The sequence below is a fragment of the Triturus cristatus genome, chromosome 6 (genome assembly GCF_964204655.1).
Source record: "Triturus cristatus chromosome 6, aTriCri1.1, whole genome shotgun sequence".
Classification (NCBI taxonomy): Eukaryota; Metazoa; Chordata; class Amphibia; order Caudata; family Salamandridae; genus Triturus; species Triturus cristatus.
The window spans coordinates 479,264,344-479,281,480 of NC_140589.1; positions in this window are offsets into that span (position 1 = coordinate 479,264,344).

Sequence of the window (17,137 nt, forward strand, 5' to 3'; positions counted from 1 at the left end):
AACCCTGAAACACCACCCCCAGCACGACCCCCTACACTGGCCGAACACCACTGCTCTGCCCTAAACTCTGAAACACCATCCCCAGCATGGCCCATGACACTGCCTGAAGACCACTGCACAGCCCTAAACCCTGAATTTCCACCCCCTGCACGACTCCCTACACTGCTTGACCACCACTGCACTGCCCTAAACCCTGAAACACTACCCTCTGCGTGACCCCCCACACTGCCCGACCACCACTGCTGTGCCCTAAACCCTGAAACACCAACCCCAGCATGACCCCCTACACTGCCCGAGCACCACTTCACTTCCCTAAGCCCCAGCACAACCCTCCACACTGACATAACACCTCTGCACTGCCCTAAACCCTAAAACACTAGCCCCAGCACGACCCCCACACTGCCCGAACACCAATGCATTGCCCTAAACCCTGAAACAACACAACCTGCATGACCCTCTAAACTGCCCGAACACCACTGCACTGCCCTAAACCCTGAAAAACCACCCCCAGCATGAGCCCCTACACTGCCCAAACATCACTGCTCTGCCCTAAACCCTAAAACACCGATCCCGCACATCCCCCTACACTGCCCGAACAGCACTGCTCTGCCCTAAACCCTAAAACACCAGCCCCAGCATGATGCCCTACACTGCCTGAAAACCACTGCTCTGCCCTAAACCCTCAAAGGCCACCCCCAGCACGACACCCCACACTGCCCAAACAGCACTGCTCTGCCCTAAACCCTGAAACAACACCCCTACATGACACCCTACACTGCCCGAACACCACTGCTCTGACCCTAAACCCTGAAAAACCACCCCCAGCGTGAGCCCCTACACTGCCCGAACAGCACTGCTCTGCCCTAAACCCTAAAACACCAGCCCCAGCTTGACACCCTACACTGCCTGAAAACCACTGCTCTGCCCTAAACCCTCAAAGGCCACCCCCAGCACAACATGCCACACTGCCCAAACACCACTGCTCTGCCCTAAACCCTAAAACACCATCCTCGCACATCCCTCCACACTGCCCGAAAAGCACTGCTGTGCCCTAAACCCTAAAACACCAGCCCCAGCATGACCCCCTACACTGCCCAAACACCAATGCCCTTCCCTAAACCCTAAAACACCAGCCCCATCATGACCAATACACTGCCCAAACACCACTGCACTGCCATAAACCCTGAAACACCAGCCCCAGCACGACCCTCTACACTGCCCGAACACCCCTACACTGCCCTAAACCCTAAAACAATAGCCCCAGCACAACCACCTACACTGCCCAAACACCACTCCACTGCCCTAAACCCTGAATCACCAGCCCCAGCATGACTTCCCTACACTGCCCGAACACCACTGCACTGCCCTAAGCCCCAGCACGACCCCCCCACACTGTCCGAACACCACTGCACTGCCCTAAACCCTAAAATACCAGCCCCAGCACGACCCCCACACTGCCCAAACACCACTGCACTGCCCTAATCCCTGAAAAACCACTCCAGCAATGCACCCTACACTGCCCGAATACCACTGCACAGCCCTAGACCCTGAAACACCACCCACAGCAGGACCCCCTACACTGCCCAACACCAATGCATTGCCCTAAACCCTGAAACAACACCCCCTGCATGACCCCCTACACTGCCCAAACACCACTGCACTGCCTTAAACCCTGAAAAACCCACCCCCAGCATGAGCCCCTACACTGCCCGAACATCACTGCTCTGCCCTAAACCCTAAAACACCAACCCTGCAACTCCCCCTACACTGCCCGAACAGCACTGCTCTGCCCTAAACCCTAAAACACCAGACCCAGCATGACCCCCTACACTGCCCAAATACCACTGCTCTGCCATAAACCCTGAAACACCACCCCCAGCGTGACCTACTACACTGCCCGAAGACCACTGCACTGCCCTAAACCCTGAAGTACCACTCCATGCATGACCCCCTACACTGCTCGACCACCACTGCACTGCCCTAAACCCTGAAACACCACCCTCTGCGCAACCCCCTACACTGCCCGACTACCACTGCTGTGCCCTAAACCCTGAAACACCACCCCCAGCATGACCACCTGCACTCCCCGAGCACCACCTCACTTCCCTAAGCCCCAGCACAACACCCCACACTGCCAGAACACCTCTGCACTGCCCTAAACCCTGAAAAACCACCCCAGCAATACCCCCTACACTGTCCGAACACCACTGCACTGCCCTAAACCCTAAAATACCAGCCCCAGCACGACCCCCACACTGCCCAAACACCACTGCACTGCCCTAATCCCTGAAAAACCACTCCAGCAATGCACCCTACACTGCCCGAATATCACTGCACAGCCCTAAACCCTGAAACACCATCCCCAGCAGGACCCCCTACACTGCCCAACACCAATGCATTGCCCTAAACCCTGAAACAACACCCCCTGCATGACCCCCTACACTGCCCAAACACCACTGCACTGCCTTAAACCCTGAAAAACCCACCCCCAGCATGAGCCCCTACACTGCCCGAACATCACTGCTCTGCCCTAAACCCTAAAACACCAACCCTGCAACTCCCCCTACACTGCCCGAACAGCACTGCTCTGCCCTAAACCCTAAAACACCAGACCCAGCATGACCCCCTACACTGCCCAAATACCACTGCTCTGCCATAAACCCTGAAACACCACCCCCAGCATGACCTACTACACTGCCCGAAGACCACTGCACTGCCCTAAACCCTGAAGTACCACTCCCTGCATGACCCCCTACACTGCTCGACCACCACTGCACTGCCCTAAACCCTGAAACACCACCCTCTGCGCAACCCCCTACACTGCCTGACTACCACTGCTGTGCCCTAAACCCTGAAACACCACCCCCAGCATGACCCCCTGCACTCCCCGAGCACCACCTCACTTCCCTAAGCCCCAGCACAACACCCCACACTGCCAGAACACCTCTGCACTGCCCTAAACCCTGAAGAACCACCCCAGCAATACCCCCTACACTGCCCAAACACCACTGCACTGCACTAAACCCTGAAAAACCACCCCCAGCAAGACCCCCAACACTGGCCGAACACCATTGCCCTAAACCCTGAAACATCACCCCCAGCAAGACCCCCTACACTGTCAGAACACTGCTGCACCGCCCTAAACCCTGAAACACCACCCCCAGCACGACACCCTACACTGCCCGAAGACCACTGCTCTGCCCTAAACTATGAAACACTACCCCAGCATGACCCCCTACACTGACCGAACAACACTGCACTCCCCTAAGCCCCAGCACGACCCCCCACACTGCCCGAACACCAGTGCACTGACCTAAACCCAAAATCACCGGCCCCAGCACCTCCCCCACACTGCCCGAACACCACTGCACTGCCCTAAACCCTGAAAAACCACCCAGCAATTCCCCCTACACCGTTTGAACACCACTGCACAGCCCTAAATCCTGAAACACCATCCCCAGCACGACCCACTACACTCCCCGAACACCAATGCTCTGCCCTAAACCATAAAACACAAACCCCGCACATCCCTCATCACTGCCCAAACACTACTGCTCTGCCCTAAAACCTAAAACACCAGCCCCAGCATGACCCCCTACACTGCCCGAACACCACTGCTCTGCCCTAAACCCTGAAAAACCACCCCCAGCTTGACCTCCTACACTGCCCGAACACCACTGCACTGCCCTAAACCCTGAAACACTACCCTCTGTGCAACCCCCTACACTGCCCGACCACCACTGCTGTGCCCTAAACCCTGAAACACCACCCCCAACATGACCCCTACACTGCCCAAACACCACTGCACTGCCCTAAACCCTAAAACAATAGCCCCAGCACAACGCCCGACACTGCCCGAACACGACTTCACTGTCCTAAACCCTGAAACACCAGCCCCAGCACAACCCTTACACTGCATGAGCACCACTTCTGTGCCCTAAACCCTGAAACACCACCCCCAGCTGACCCCCTACACTGCCCGAACACCACTGCACTGCCCTAAACCCTGAAACACCACCCCCAGCATTAACCCCTACACTGCCCGAACCCCACTGCACTGCCCTAAACCCTGAAACACCACCCCCTGCGCGACCCCTACACTACCCGACCACCACTGCTGTGCCCTAAACCCTGAAACACCACCCCCAGCACCCCCTACACTGCCCGAAAACCACTGCTCTGCCCTAAATCCTGAAACACCACCCCCAGCATGACCCAGTACACTGCACGAACACCACTGCTCTGCCCTAAACCATAAAACACAAACCCCGCACATCCCCCTACACTGCCCAAACACTACTGCTCTGCTCTAAACCCTAAAACACCAGCCCCAGTATGACCCCCTACACTACCGGAACACCACTGCTCTGCCCTAAACTCTGAAACACCACCCCCAGCATGGCCCATGACACTGCCTGAAGACCACTGCACAGCCCTAAACCCTGAATTTCCACCCCCTGCACGACTCCCTACACTGCTCGACCACCACTGCACTGCCCTAAACCCTGAAACACTACCCTCTGTGTGACCCCCTACTCTTCCCGACCACCACTGCTGTGCCCTAAACCCTGAAACACCACCCCCAGCATGACCCCCTACACTGCCCGAGCACCACTTCACTTCCCTAAGCCCCAGCACAACCCCCCACACTGACATAACACCTCTGCACTGCCCTAAACCCTAAAACACCAGCCCCAGCACGACCCCCACACTGCCCGAACACCAATGCATTGCCCTAAACCCTGAAACAACACAACCTGCATTACCCTCTACACTGCCCGAACACCACTGCACTGCCCTAAACCCAGAAAAACCACCCCCAGCATGAGCCCCTACACTGCCCGGACATCACTGCTCGGCCCTAAACCCTAAAACACCAGCCCCAGCATGACGCCCTACACTGCCTGAAATCACTGCTCTGCCCTAAACCCTCAAAGGCCACCTCCAGCACGACACGCCACACTGCCCAAACACCACTGCGCTGCCTAAACCCTGAAACAACACCCCTACATGACACCCTACACTGCCTGAACACCACTGCTCTGACCCTAAAGACTGAAAAACCACCCCCAGCGTGAGCCCCTACACTGCCCGAACAGCACTGCTCTGCCCTAAACCCATAAACACCAGCCCCGGCTTGACACCCTACACTGCCTGAAAACCACTGCTCTGCCCTAAACCCTCAAAGGCTACCCCCAGCACGACATGCCACACTGCCCAAACACCACTGCTCTGCCCTAAACCGTAAAACTCCAACCCCGCACATCCCCCTACACTGCCCGAAAAGCACTGCTGTGCCCTAAACCCTAAAACACCAGCCCCAGCATGACCCCCTACACTGCCCGAACACCACTGCCCTGCCCTAAACCCTAAAACACCAGCCCCAGCATGACCAATACACTGCCCAAACACCACTGCACTGCCATAAACCCTGAAACACCAGCCCCAGCACGACCCTCTACACTTCCCGAACACCACTGCACTGCCCTAAACCCTAAAACAATAGCCCCAGCACAACCACCTACACTGCCCGAACACCACTCCACTGCCCTAAACCCTGAAACACCAGTCCCAGCATGACTTCCCTACACTGCCCGAACACCACTGCACTGCCCTAAGCCCCAGCACGACCCCCCTACACTGCCCGAACACCACTGCACTGCCCTAAACCCTAAAATACCAGCCCCAGCACGACCCCCACACTGCCCAAACACCACTGCACTGTGCTAAACCCTGAAAAACCACTCCAGCAATACACCCTATACTGCCCAAATACCACTGCACTGCCCTAAACCCTGAAACACCACCCCCAGCAAGACCCCCAACACTGCCCAAACACCACTGCACTGCCCTAAACCCTGAAACACCACCCCCGGCACAACCCCCTACACTGCCCAACACCAATGCATTGCCCTAAACCCTTAAACAACACCCCCTGCACGACCCCCTACACTTCCCAAACACCACTGCACTGCCTTAAACCCTGAAAAACCACCCCCAGCATGAGCCCCTACACTGCCCGAACATCACTGCTCTGCCCTAAACCCTAAAACACCAACCCTGCACATCCCCCTACACTGCCCGAACAGCACTGCTCTGTCCTAAACCCTAAAACACCAGCCCCAGCATTACCCCCTACACTGCCCAAACACCACTGCTCTGCCCTAAACCCTGAAACACCACCCCCAGCACGACCTACTAACCTGCCAGAAGACCACTGCACTGCCCTAAACCCTGAAGTACCACTCCCTGCACGACCCCCTACACTGCTCGACCACCACTGCACTGCCCTAAACCCTGAAACACCACCCTCTGTGCAACCCCCTACACTGCCCGACTACCACTGCAGTGCCCTAAACTCTGAAACACCACCCCCAGCATGACCCCCTGCACTGCCTGAGCACCACCTCACTACCCTAAGCCCCAGAACAACCCCCCACACTGTCAGAACACCTCTGCACTGCCCTAAACCCTAAAACACCAGCCCCATCACAACCCCCACACTGCCCAAACACCATTGCACTTCCCTAAACCCTGAATAACCACCCCAGCAATACCCCCTACACTGCCCGAACACCACTGCACTGCACTAAACCCTGAAGCACCACCCCCAGCAAGACCCCCTACACTGGCTGAACACCACTGCCCTAAACCCTGAAACATCACCCCCAGCAAGACCCCCTACACTGTCAGAACACTGCTGCACCACTCTAAACCCTGAAACACCAGCCCCAGCATGACCCCTACACTGCCCAAACACCACTGCACTGCCCTAAACCCTAAAACAATAGCCCCAGCACATCCCCTACACTGCCCAAACACCACTGCACTGCCATAAACCCTGAAACACCAGCCCCAGCACGACCCTCTACACTTCCCGAACAGCACTGCTTTGCCCTAAATGCTAAAACACCAGCCCCAGCATGACCCCTACACTGTCCTAACACCACAGCACTGCCATAAACGCTGAAACACCAGCCCCAGCACGACCCTTTACACTCCCCGAACACCACTGCACTGCCCTAAACCCTAAAACAATAGCCCCAGCATGATCACCTACACTGCCCGAACACCACTCCACTGCCCTAAACCCTGAAACACGAGCCCCAGCACGACACCCTACACTGCCCGAAGACCACTGCTCTGCCCTAAACTCTGAAACACTACCCCAGCATGACCCCCTACACTGCCCGAACACCACTGCACTCCCCTAAGCCCCAGCACGCCCCCCACACTGCCCGAACACCAGTGCACTGCCCTAAACCCTCAAACACCAGCCCCAGCACGACCCCCACACTGCCCGAACACCAATGCATTGCCCTAAACCCTGAAACAACACAACCTGCATTACCCTCTACACTGCCCGAACACCACTGCACTGCCCTAAACCCTGAAAAACCACCCCCAGCATGAGCCCCTACACTGCCCGGACATCACTGCTCGGCCCTAAACCCTAAAACACCAGCCCCAGCATGACGCCCTACACTGCCTGAAAACCACTGCTCTGCCCTAAACCCTCAAAGGCCACCTCCAGCACGACACGCCACACTGCCCAAACACCACTGCGCTGCCTAAACCCTGAAACAACACCCCTACATGACACCTGTTAGAATCCGGGGTCTCTGGTTGGCGCAGGTATGCACTTGCGACAAGCAGGGACCCTTTCCTCTAAGTCAGGGCAAAGGATCACCTCTTTAAAAATAACCCCTGCTCACCCTCTAGGTAACGTGGCGCGAGCAGTCAGGCTAAACTTCCAGAGGGCATATAGGTTAAGCGTTCAAATTGTCCCACACAATAATCACCTCCCCACCACACAAAGACACAAGGCTGTATTTATCAAAAATATGATTCTTTATATAAAAGGTTTTCTTTCAGGCAGGTTGCATAAATACAGTTCTCTTGGTAAAATAATCCAGTTACTCTCAAAATGCTTTAAGGGCAGTCCACAGTTGTAAAAATGGCACAGTTATAATTAAAATCAGTTCTTTGGGTCTTCTGCGCACTTCGTAGCGCCTTTGGGATGCTCTGGGCAAGGTTTTTGTCAGTACCTTGCCGTTTCTCACGCTTCTCGCGTGAGCACGAGTACGCTTGCTGTACCTCACGCTTCTCGCGTGAGCACCGGCAATGGTTTTCTATGCGGGTACGGTTCGGACTGTCAGGGACGCTCCGTACCTGGAGGGAAGCACCGGTACGGTGCGAACACGGCTTCCTCAGTACGGTGCGAACTCAGAGCGGGTCAAAAGGCAGTACAGTGCGAACCAAGCTATTATTACAGCGCGAACCAGGATATTGGTACAGTCAGTACGGGGCAAATGTACGAGGCGAACCAGGTGATTCCCGGCGTCAGTACGGTGCGAACTTGCTTCCAGGCAGTAAATACGCTCAAACTTAAAAGGCAGTACGCTTCAAACTAACACTTGGACTCAAACCTGGGACGATCGGTACGGTCCGTACGAAAGCAAGTACGGGTCGTACTTTTCACGCGCTGGCACAATACCTTGTAGAATTCACGGCAAAGGTGCGTGGCGGCCTCGCGGTCCAGGCCAGGGGTGTCCCACGTCGCGCTGGCGTCCCAAGTGTCCAGGGGACAGCGGAGCTTCGTGGGGCGCTCGGGCAGGATGCAGGTCGCCGCGAAGGGGGGTCAGAAGCAGGAGGGCAGTCTCGGGGTGATTTCACAGCGCAGCGCGCTGTCAGCTTCGCACGGCGAACCAGGGCACGGTCCTCACAAGAGCCTCCACAACCCGGCGGGGTCACAGGGGGCTCGGCGCTCAGACGCAGGACTCTCCTCCTTACTTTGCGAGCTACGGCTCAAGGGGGCAGCTGTTCACGGTGCTCGGGCTGTCAGGCCTTTACTTTGTTTGCAGCCACACCAGCAGCAGAAGTCGCATTGCTCAGTGGGGTCAGGGGATGCTCAGGTTCTCAGGGGTCAGCTGGCAGAATCACTCCTTGGCACTTCTCCTCTTCTTCAGGAAGGTAGCGCCCACTGTTCCTGGGGCGCAGATCAGGGGGCAAGTTCACTAGCAAGCCCTTGGAGATTGTTTTCAGCACAAGTTGATTAAAAGTCTTTTCTGTAGTCTTTTCTTCCTCTCCTTCCAGCAGCAGGCACCCACTGCAGGCCAGTCTCTTAGGCAGAGAGACAGTATTCCTCCTTCAGCTTCTCCAGGTCCTTCTCCTTCAGGCAGAGGTTCGTCTTGGCGTCAACAGGATCTGATTTCTTAGGAGCCAGGCTCCTACTTTTATACACCAATTCTTTTGTTCTTTAGCGCCAGGGGGCCTGGGCCTGGCTCAGTACAGTTTTTGGAGCACTTTGTTGTGGTGACTCTGCGCTTTCCTTTCAGCAGCAGGGCAGAGACATCAGCCGCTCCACAGGGGGCGGCGCCGGCTTTGTGCTGGCAGAGCACAGGTCTATTCAAGAGTCAGGGTGTACTCCTCCCACCCATCCTGGTGTAATCTCTCTACCCACCACCTGGCAGCCAACCTGTCTCTGGGGTTTTCCCAACCCTGCTCCTTACTGTTGCTAGGCAGAACACACACACACACAGCGCAGAGGCGGACTGAATGGCCAGATCAGTATATACTAACTTTCTGAAAGTAGTATTTACAAACGCAGGATATTAAAATAAACTTTACTAAAAGAAGTATTTTATTATTCTGAGTTCAGGCATACTAAACATAACTTTCTACCATGCTCTATGAGTCCACTGGGATTACAGCGTGTAGTAATTCCAGCAGCCCATTCTGGCCTATGGAGAGCAGGTAGCCTTCAATAGTGAAAAACGAAAATGGCTGTAATTCACTATTAAGACATGCCACACACATCAGGGCATGTCCTACCTTATGCCTATAATGCACCCTGCCCTTGGGCCTACCAGAGGGGTGACTAATATGTAGTTAAGGGAAGGTTTAGGGACTGGCAAGTGGGTGCACTTGCGCAGTCAGCGCGACAGTACCAGACTGCGCGCAGGTTCTGCAGTGGCAGATCCTAGACACATTTTACTAGGCCGCTTCTGTGGGTGGCACAACCAGTGCTGCAAGCCCACCAGCAGCATTTGTATTTACAAGCCCTGGCACTCCTGGTGCACTTTACTAGGGGCTGACAGTAAACCAAATAAACCAATCATGGACACCAATCAATGTATACATTTTACCATAGGGAGAGCATATGCACCTTAGCACTGGTCAGCAGTGGTAAGGTGCCCAGAGTCATAAATCAGCCAACACCAGGTCAGAAAAAATACAGGAGGAAGGCAAAAAGTTTAGGGATGACCCTTCAAAAAGGGCCAGGTCCAACACAACCCCCTTCCAGCCAAAACGCAGGGTAGACCAATCACCACCGTGATGGTCTTCCCTGCTTGGGGCGATAGAACAAGGACCTGGCCCGCAACTGCAGGGGCAGACTCCAGTTCTATGCCAATCTGAACCTATTGGACTCCCTCTGTCCATACTCTCAGGGCCCACCAAACCAATCCATGGGGAACCCTTTTCCTCACCTGTGGACACCACCTGTGCAGCACCTAACCTTAACTGGCCCACAGGGGTGTCCCAACAGACAGACAGCAAAATACTACAGTGGCCACTGACAGTAGTCAGGGATGAGACCCAGGCCGTATGCCTCTCAGGGCTCTCAATCCTCTGTGGCGCCAGGGAGCGGGGGGCAGTAGCCCCAGGTGCTTGGCACCCTTTGTCCATTCTCCCCCTTGTCAGGTCAGGTATGACATACTGGCACTGACCCACCAGCCCCAGGACTGTACCCGGCGGCTGGACCCAAGACTGGGGTGGCCTCTCCCACACCCGGTCCTTCTCCTTGGGGCTCTGTACCCTCCCACCTGGAGTGGTACCCCCTTCCAGAATTGCCAGGGCACCTGGGGCAGGTGTCCTGCGCAATTCGCCCACCAGTTCAGGTGTTCTATCCTGCAACTGGGCGTCCAGGTCAGGGGGGACACCCTGAACCTGGCCCTCCAACCTAGGGTCTAAACCCTTCAGTTGAGCCGGGGTCAGAGGCGAGGACTCCCTCCCTCTGCACCCCCTTCCAGAGTACTGCCCACTCCCAACTGGCGTGGTACCCCCAGAAGCAACATGGGTCAGGACACTGATTACAGTAGTCCCACCCTCCAGGTCAGACAACACCTGAACCTGGCTTCCCAACCCTGGGACCAACCCATGCGGTTGAACGCTCGCCTGGCGCACCAGGACTTCCCGGGGAGCATGCATGCCCCCCCTGAGGGTGACACATAACTCATGTGTCGTGTGACAGTCTGCCTGGCGCTGATCTCCCGACCCCTGTCCATCTGACAGTGCCTGAAGATCCCCCAGGACAGAAGTGGTTTCACCATGGTCATTCACTGGTGACGCAGCCCTTCTGGCTGGCCCCTGACCCACTGGTTCTTCCACTGGGGACTCTTTCCCCCTCTCACCCCTCAATCTGGACCTCTGCACCCTCCCAACTGGAGCGGTACTGCCAGACACCAGAACCGAGGGAGGCCGGCTTACAGACACTCCCTGTTCACCAGCCACTAGGGGATCCACCTCGACGGGCGGCCCATCAGGACAGCCTAGGCTCCCTGCCTGGTGTTCTCTTAAAGAACCATCCAGGCTCTGAGACCGGGTTTCGGGCACCTGGGGGCCCGCAGCCCCACACTCACTCCTTCTCCACTGAGACAGGACGTGAGGCCCTACACCCCTCCCACTACCATGGGACCTAGCTGGGCTACTCTGCACCACTTCCACCACTCTGGGTTGGAAGATACCTGAGCCACTCCCCACGGGGTGACTCCCCAATGCCTCTCCAGACCCTCTGGAATCCACCAAAAGGTCTGCCTCCAATGTTAGTTCTCTGCGGTCAGAGAACTCACTCCCCAACAGGCGTTGACATAGCTCTGGAAAACAGGGACTTAAAATATGCTCTCCCACAATTGGATCACACAGCCCCCTAGCAGGGTTAACCAAACTAGCCTTCACCTTACCATCCAGTGCCTCACACACGTACTCCACACCACTCTCCTGAGACTGGCAAGACAGTATCTGACTGTCTCTGTCACACAACCCACACTCTTCTGGGCGGTCTTCACACTCACCTACCAGGACTTCAATTTTGGTGGAACCCCTCTCCCTGCACCTCTCATCTAGAGTCAGTAGAGTGTCCCTCCCGCCACTAGGACCATGAACCCCTGCGCCAGTCACCCTATTCCCTTCAGGGATACTGCGCACTACTGCAGCTACCTCATGCCCTTGAACCTCCTGGTGTATATTAACCCCCTCCTTCAAGTCAGGCGCCACATCTCTGGGTGTGCGTACTACTCTTTCAGCACTAAAATATTCACTATTGCTGCCACCATCTGAGCTGGGTTCCTCCTCCCACTCAGAAAAGCTCAACCTCTGAGCTACGCACCTTTCTTGCTGCTGTGCTGAGACACTCATGGCCTCAAGCCTCTCGAGCTCCATGTCATATTTCTTCATTAGGAAGTCATGCTTCATTTGCATTTTCTTTTCTTCCAGAGCCAGCTTCTTGCTTTCTAGCTCCAATTGGGCATTTACTTCCAGCTCTGCCAACTTCAATTCATGATCCCGGGCGGCCTGTCTGTCTGCCAGCTCCTCTGGCGACAGGCCTCTGCCAAAACTGCGAACGCTTTCCGCTGGTTTCCATGGTGTAACTTCCTTAGTTGCACCCCTTGAATCAATCCAGGCTTTGAGCGCCTTGTAGAGATCTGATCTGTTCTTGCATCCTGCATGTGGAACCTTGAGCTTCCTGCAGAAGTACTTGAGTTCAGTTCTCTTGTAGCTATCCAGTTTTGACTCATCCCATTCAACCTCTCCAGCCTCCGAGGCTTCAGACGCGGTTTTCTCTATGCTGTTTGAGCCCGGCATGGCTTCAAACGCAAGGGATCTTTGGCAAGTGAAATTAAAATTCTAAAAGTTCTGTGGCTTAAGCTACTGGACTGTCCACTGTGCAATGGTTAGCAATCACTGCGCAGACAATAAGAACGCAAATCCGTAAATCCGCACCGCTGCCACCAATGTTAGAATCCGGGGTCTCTGGTTGGCGCAGGTATGCACTTGCGACAAGCAGGGACCCTTTCCTCTAAGTCAGGGCAAAGGATCACCTCTTTAAAAATAACCCCTGCTCACCCTCTAGGTAACGTGGCGCGAGCAGTCAGGCTAAACTTCCAGAGGGCATATAGGTTAAGCGTTCAAATTGTCCCACACAATAATCACCTCCCCACCACACAAAGACACAAGGCTGTATTTATCAAAAATATGATTCTTTATATAAAAGGTTTTCTTTCAGGCAGGTTGCATAAATACAGTTCTCTTGGTAAAATAATCCAGTTACTCTCAAAATGCTTTAAGGGAAGTCCACAGTTGTAAAAATGGCACAGTTATAATTAAAATCAGTTCTTTGGGTCTTCTGCGCACTTCGTAGCGCCTTTGGGATGCTCTGGGCAAGGTTTTTGTCAGTACCTTGCCGTTTCTCACGCTTCTCGCGTGAGCACGAGTACGCTTGCCGTACCTCACGCTTCTCGCGTGAGCACCGGCAATGGTTTTCTATGCGGGTACGGTTCGGACTGTCAGGGACGCTCCGTACCTGAAGGGAAGCACCGGTACGGTGCGAACACGGCTTCCTCAGTACGGTGCGAACTCAGAGCGGGTCAAAAGGCAGTACAGTGCGAACCAAGCTATTATTACAGCGCGAACCAGGATATTGGTACAGTCAGTACGGGGCAAATGTACGAGGCGAACCAGGTGATTCCCGGCGTCAGTACGGTGCGAACTTGCTTCCAGGCAGTAAATACGCTCAAACTTAAAAGGCAGTACGCTTCAAACTAACACTTGGACTCAACCCTGGGACGATCGGTACGGTCCGTACGAAAGCAAGTACGGGTCGTACTTTTCACGCGCTGGCACAATACCTTGTAGAATTCACGGCAAAGGTGCGTGGCGGCCTCGCGGTCCAGTCCAGGGGTGTCCCACGTCGCGCTGGCGTCCCAAGTGTCCAGGGGACAGCAGAGCTTCGTGGGGCGCTCGGGCAGGATGCAGGTCGCCGCGAAGGGGGGTCAGAAGCAGGAGGGCAGTCTCGGGGTGATTTCACAGCGCAGCGCGCTGTCAGCTTCGCACGGCGAACCAGGGCACGGTCCTCACAAGAGCCTCCACAACCCGGCGGGGTCACAGGGGGCTCGGCGCTCAGACGCAGGACTCTCCTCCTTACTTTGCGAGCTACGGCTCAAGGGGGCAGCTGTTCACGGTGCTCGGGCTGTCAGGCCTTTACTTTGTTTGCAGCCACACCAGCAGCAGAAGTCGCATTGCTCAGTGGGGTCAGGGGATGCTCAGGTTCTCAGGGGTCAGCTGGCAGAATCACTCCTTGGCACTTCTCCTCTTCTTCAGGAAGGTAGCGCCCACTGTTCCTGGGGCGCAGATCAGGGGGCAAGTTCACTAGCAAGCCCTTGGAGATTGTTTTCAGCACAAGTTGATTAAAAGTCTTTTCTGTAGTCTTTTCTTCCTCTCCTTCCAGCAGCAGGCACCCACTGCAGGCCAGTCTCTTAGGCAGAGAGACAGTATTCCTCCTTCAGCTTCTCCAGGTCCTTCTCCTTCAGGCAGAGGTTCGTCTTGGCGTCAACAGGATCTGATTTCTTAGGAGCCAGGCTCCTACTTTTATACACCAATTATTTTGTTCTTTAGCGCCAGGGGGCCTGGGCCTGGCTCAGTCCAGTTTTTGGAGCACTTTGTTGTGGTGACTCTGCGCTTTCCTTTCAGCAGCAGGGCAGAGACATCAGCCGTTCCACAGGGGGCGGCGCCGGCTTTGTGCTGGCAGAGCACAGGTCTATTCAAGAGTCAGGGTGTACTCCTCCCACCCATCCTGGTGTAATCTCTCTACCCACCACCTGGCAGCCAACCTGTCTCTGGGGTTTCCCCAACCCTGCTCCTTACTGTTGCTAGGCAGAACACACACACACACAGCGCAGAGGCGGACTGAATGGCCAGATCAGTATATACTAACTTTCTAAAAGTAGTATTTACAAACGCAGGATATTAAAATAAACTTTACTAAAAGAAGTATTTTATTATTCTGAGTTCAGGCATACTAAACATAACTTTCTACCATGCTCTATGAGTCCACTGGGATTACAGCGTGTAGTAATTCCAGCAGCCCATTCTGGCCTATGGAGAGCAGGTAGCCTTCAATAGTGAAAAACGAAAATGGCTGTAATTCACTATTAAGACATGCCACACACATCAGGGCATGTCCTACCTTATGCCTATAATGCACCCTGCCCTTGGGCCTACCAGAGGGGTGACTAATATGTAGTTAAGGGAAGGTTTAGGGACTGGCAAGTGGGTGCACTTGCGCAGTCAGCGCGACAGTACCAGACTGCGCGCAGGTTCTGCAGTGGCAGATCCTAGACACATTTTACTAGGCCGCTTCTGTGGGTGGCACAACCAGTGCTGCAAGCCCACCAGCAGCATTTGTATTTACAAGCCCTGGCACTCCTGGTGCACTTTACTAGGGGCTGACAGTAAACCAAATAAACCAATCATGGACACCAATCAATGTATACATTTTACCATAGGGAGAGCATATGCACCTTAGCACTGGTCAGCAGTGGTAAGGTGCCCAGAGTCATAAATCAGCCAACACCAGGTCAGAAAAAATACAGGAGGAAGGCAAAAAGTTTAGGGATGACCCTTCAAAAAGGGCCAGGTCCAACAACACCCTACACTGCCTGAACACCACTGCTCTGACCCTAAAGACTGAAAAACCACCCCCTGCGTGAGCCCCTACACTGCCCGAACAGCACTGCTCTGCCCTAAACCCATAAACACCAGCCCCGGCTTGACACCCTACACTGCCTGAAAACCACTGCTCTGCCCTAAACCCTCAAAGGCTACCCCCAGCACGACATGCCACACTGCCCAAACACCACTGCTCTGCCCTAAACCGTAAAACTCCAACCCCGCACATCCCCCTACACTGCCCGAAAAGCACTGCTGTGCCCTAAACCCTAAAACACCAGCCCCAGCATGACCCCCTACACTGCCCGAACACCACTGCCCTGCCCTAAACCCTAAAACACCAGCCCCAGCATGACCAATACACTGCCCAAACACCACTGCACTGCCATAAACCCTGAAACACCAGCCCCAGCACGACCCTCTACACTTCCCGAACACCACTGCACTGCCCTAAACCCTAAAACAATAGCCCCAGCACAACCACCTACACTGCCCGAACACCACTCCACTGCCCTAAACCCTGAAACACCAGTCCCAGCATGACTTCCCTACACTGCCCGAACACCACTGCACTGCCCTAAGCCCCAGCACGACCCCCCTACACTGCCCGAACAGCACTGCACTGCCCTAAACCCTAAAATACCAGCCCCAGCACGACCCCCACACTGCCCAAACACCACTGCACTGTGCTAAACCCTGAAAAACCACTCCAGCAATACACCCTATACTGCCCAAATACCACTGCACTGCCCTAAACCCTGAAACACCACCCCCAGCAGGACCCCCTACACTGCCCAAACACCACTGTCCTAAACCCTAAAACACAACCCCCAGCAAGACCCCCAACACTGCCCAAACACCACTGCACTGCCCTAAACCCTGAAACACCACCCCCGGAACAACCCCCTACACTGCCCAACACCAATGCATTGCCCTAAACCCTTAAACAACACCCCCTGCACGACCCCCTACACTTCCCAAACACCACTGCACTGCCTTAAACCCTGAAAAACCACCCCCAGCATGAGCCCCTACACTGCCCGAACATCACTGCTCTGCCCTAAACCCTAAAACACCAACCCTGCACATCCCCCTACACTGCCCGAACAGCACTGCTCTGCCCTAAACCCTAAAACACCAGCCCCAGCATTACCCCCTACACTGCCCAAACACCACTGCTCTGCCCTAAACCCTGAAACACCACCCCCAGCACGACCTACTAACCTGCCAGAAGACCACTGCACTGCCCTAAACCCTGAAGTACCACTCCCTGCACGACCCCCTACACTGCTCGACCACCACTGCACTGCCCTAAACCCTGAAACACCACCCTCTGTGCAACCCCCTACACTGCCCGACTACCAATGCAGTGCCCTAAACTCTGAAACACCACCCCCAGCATGACCCCCTG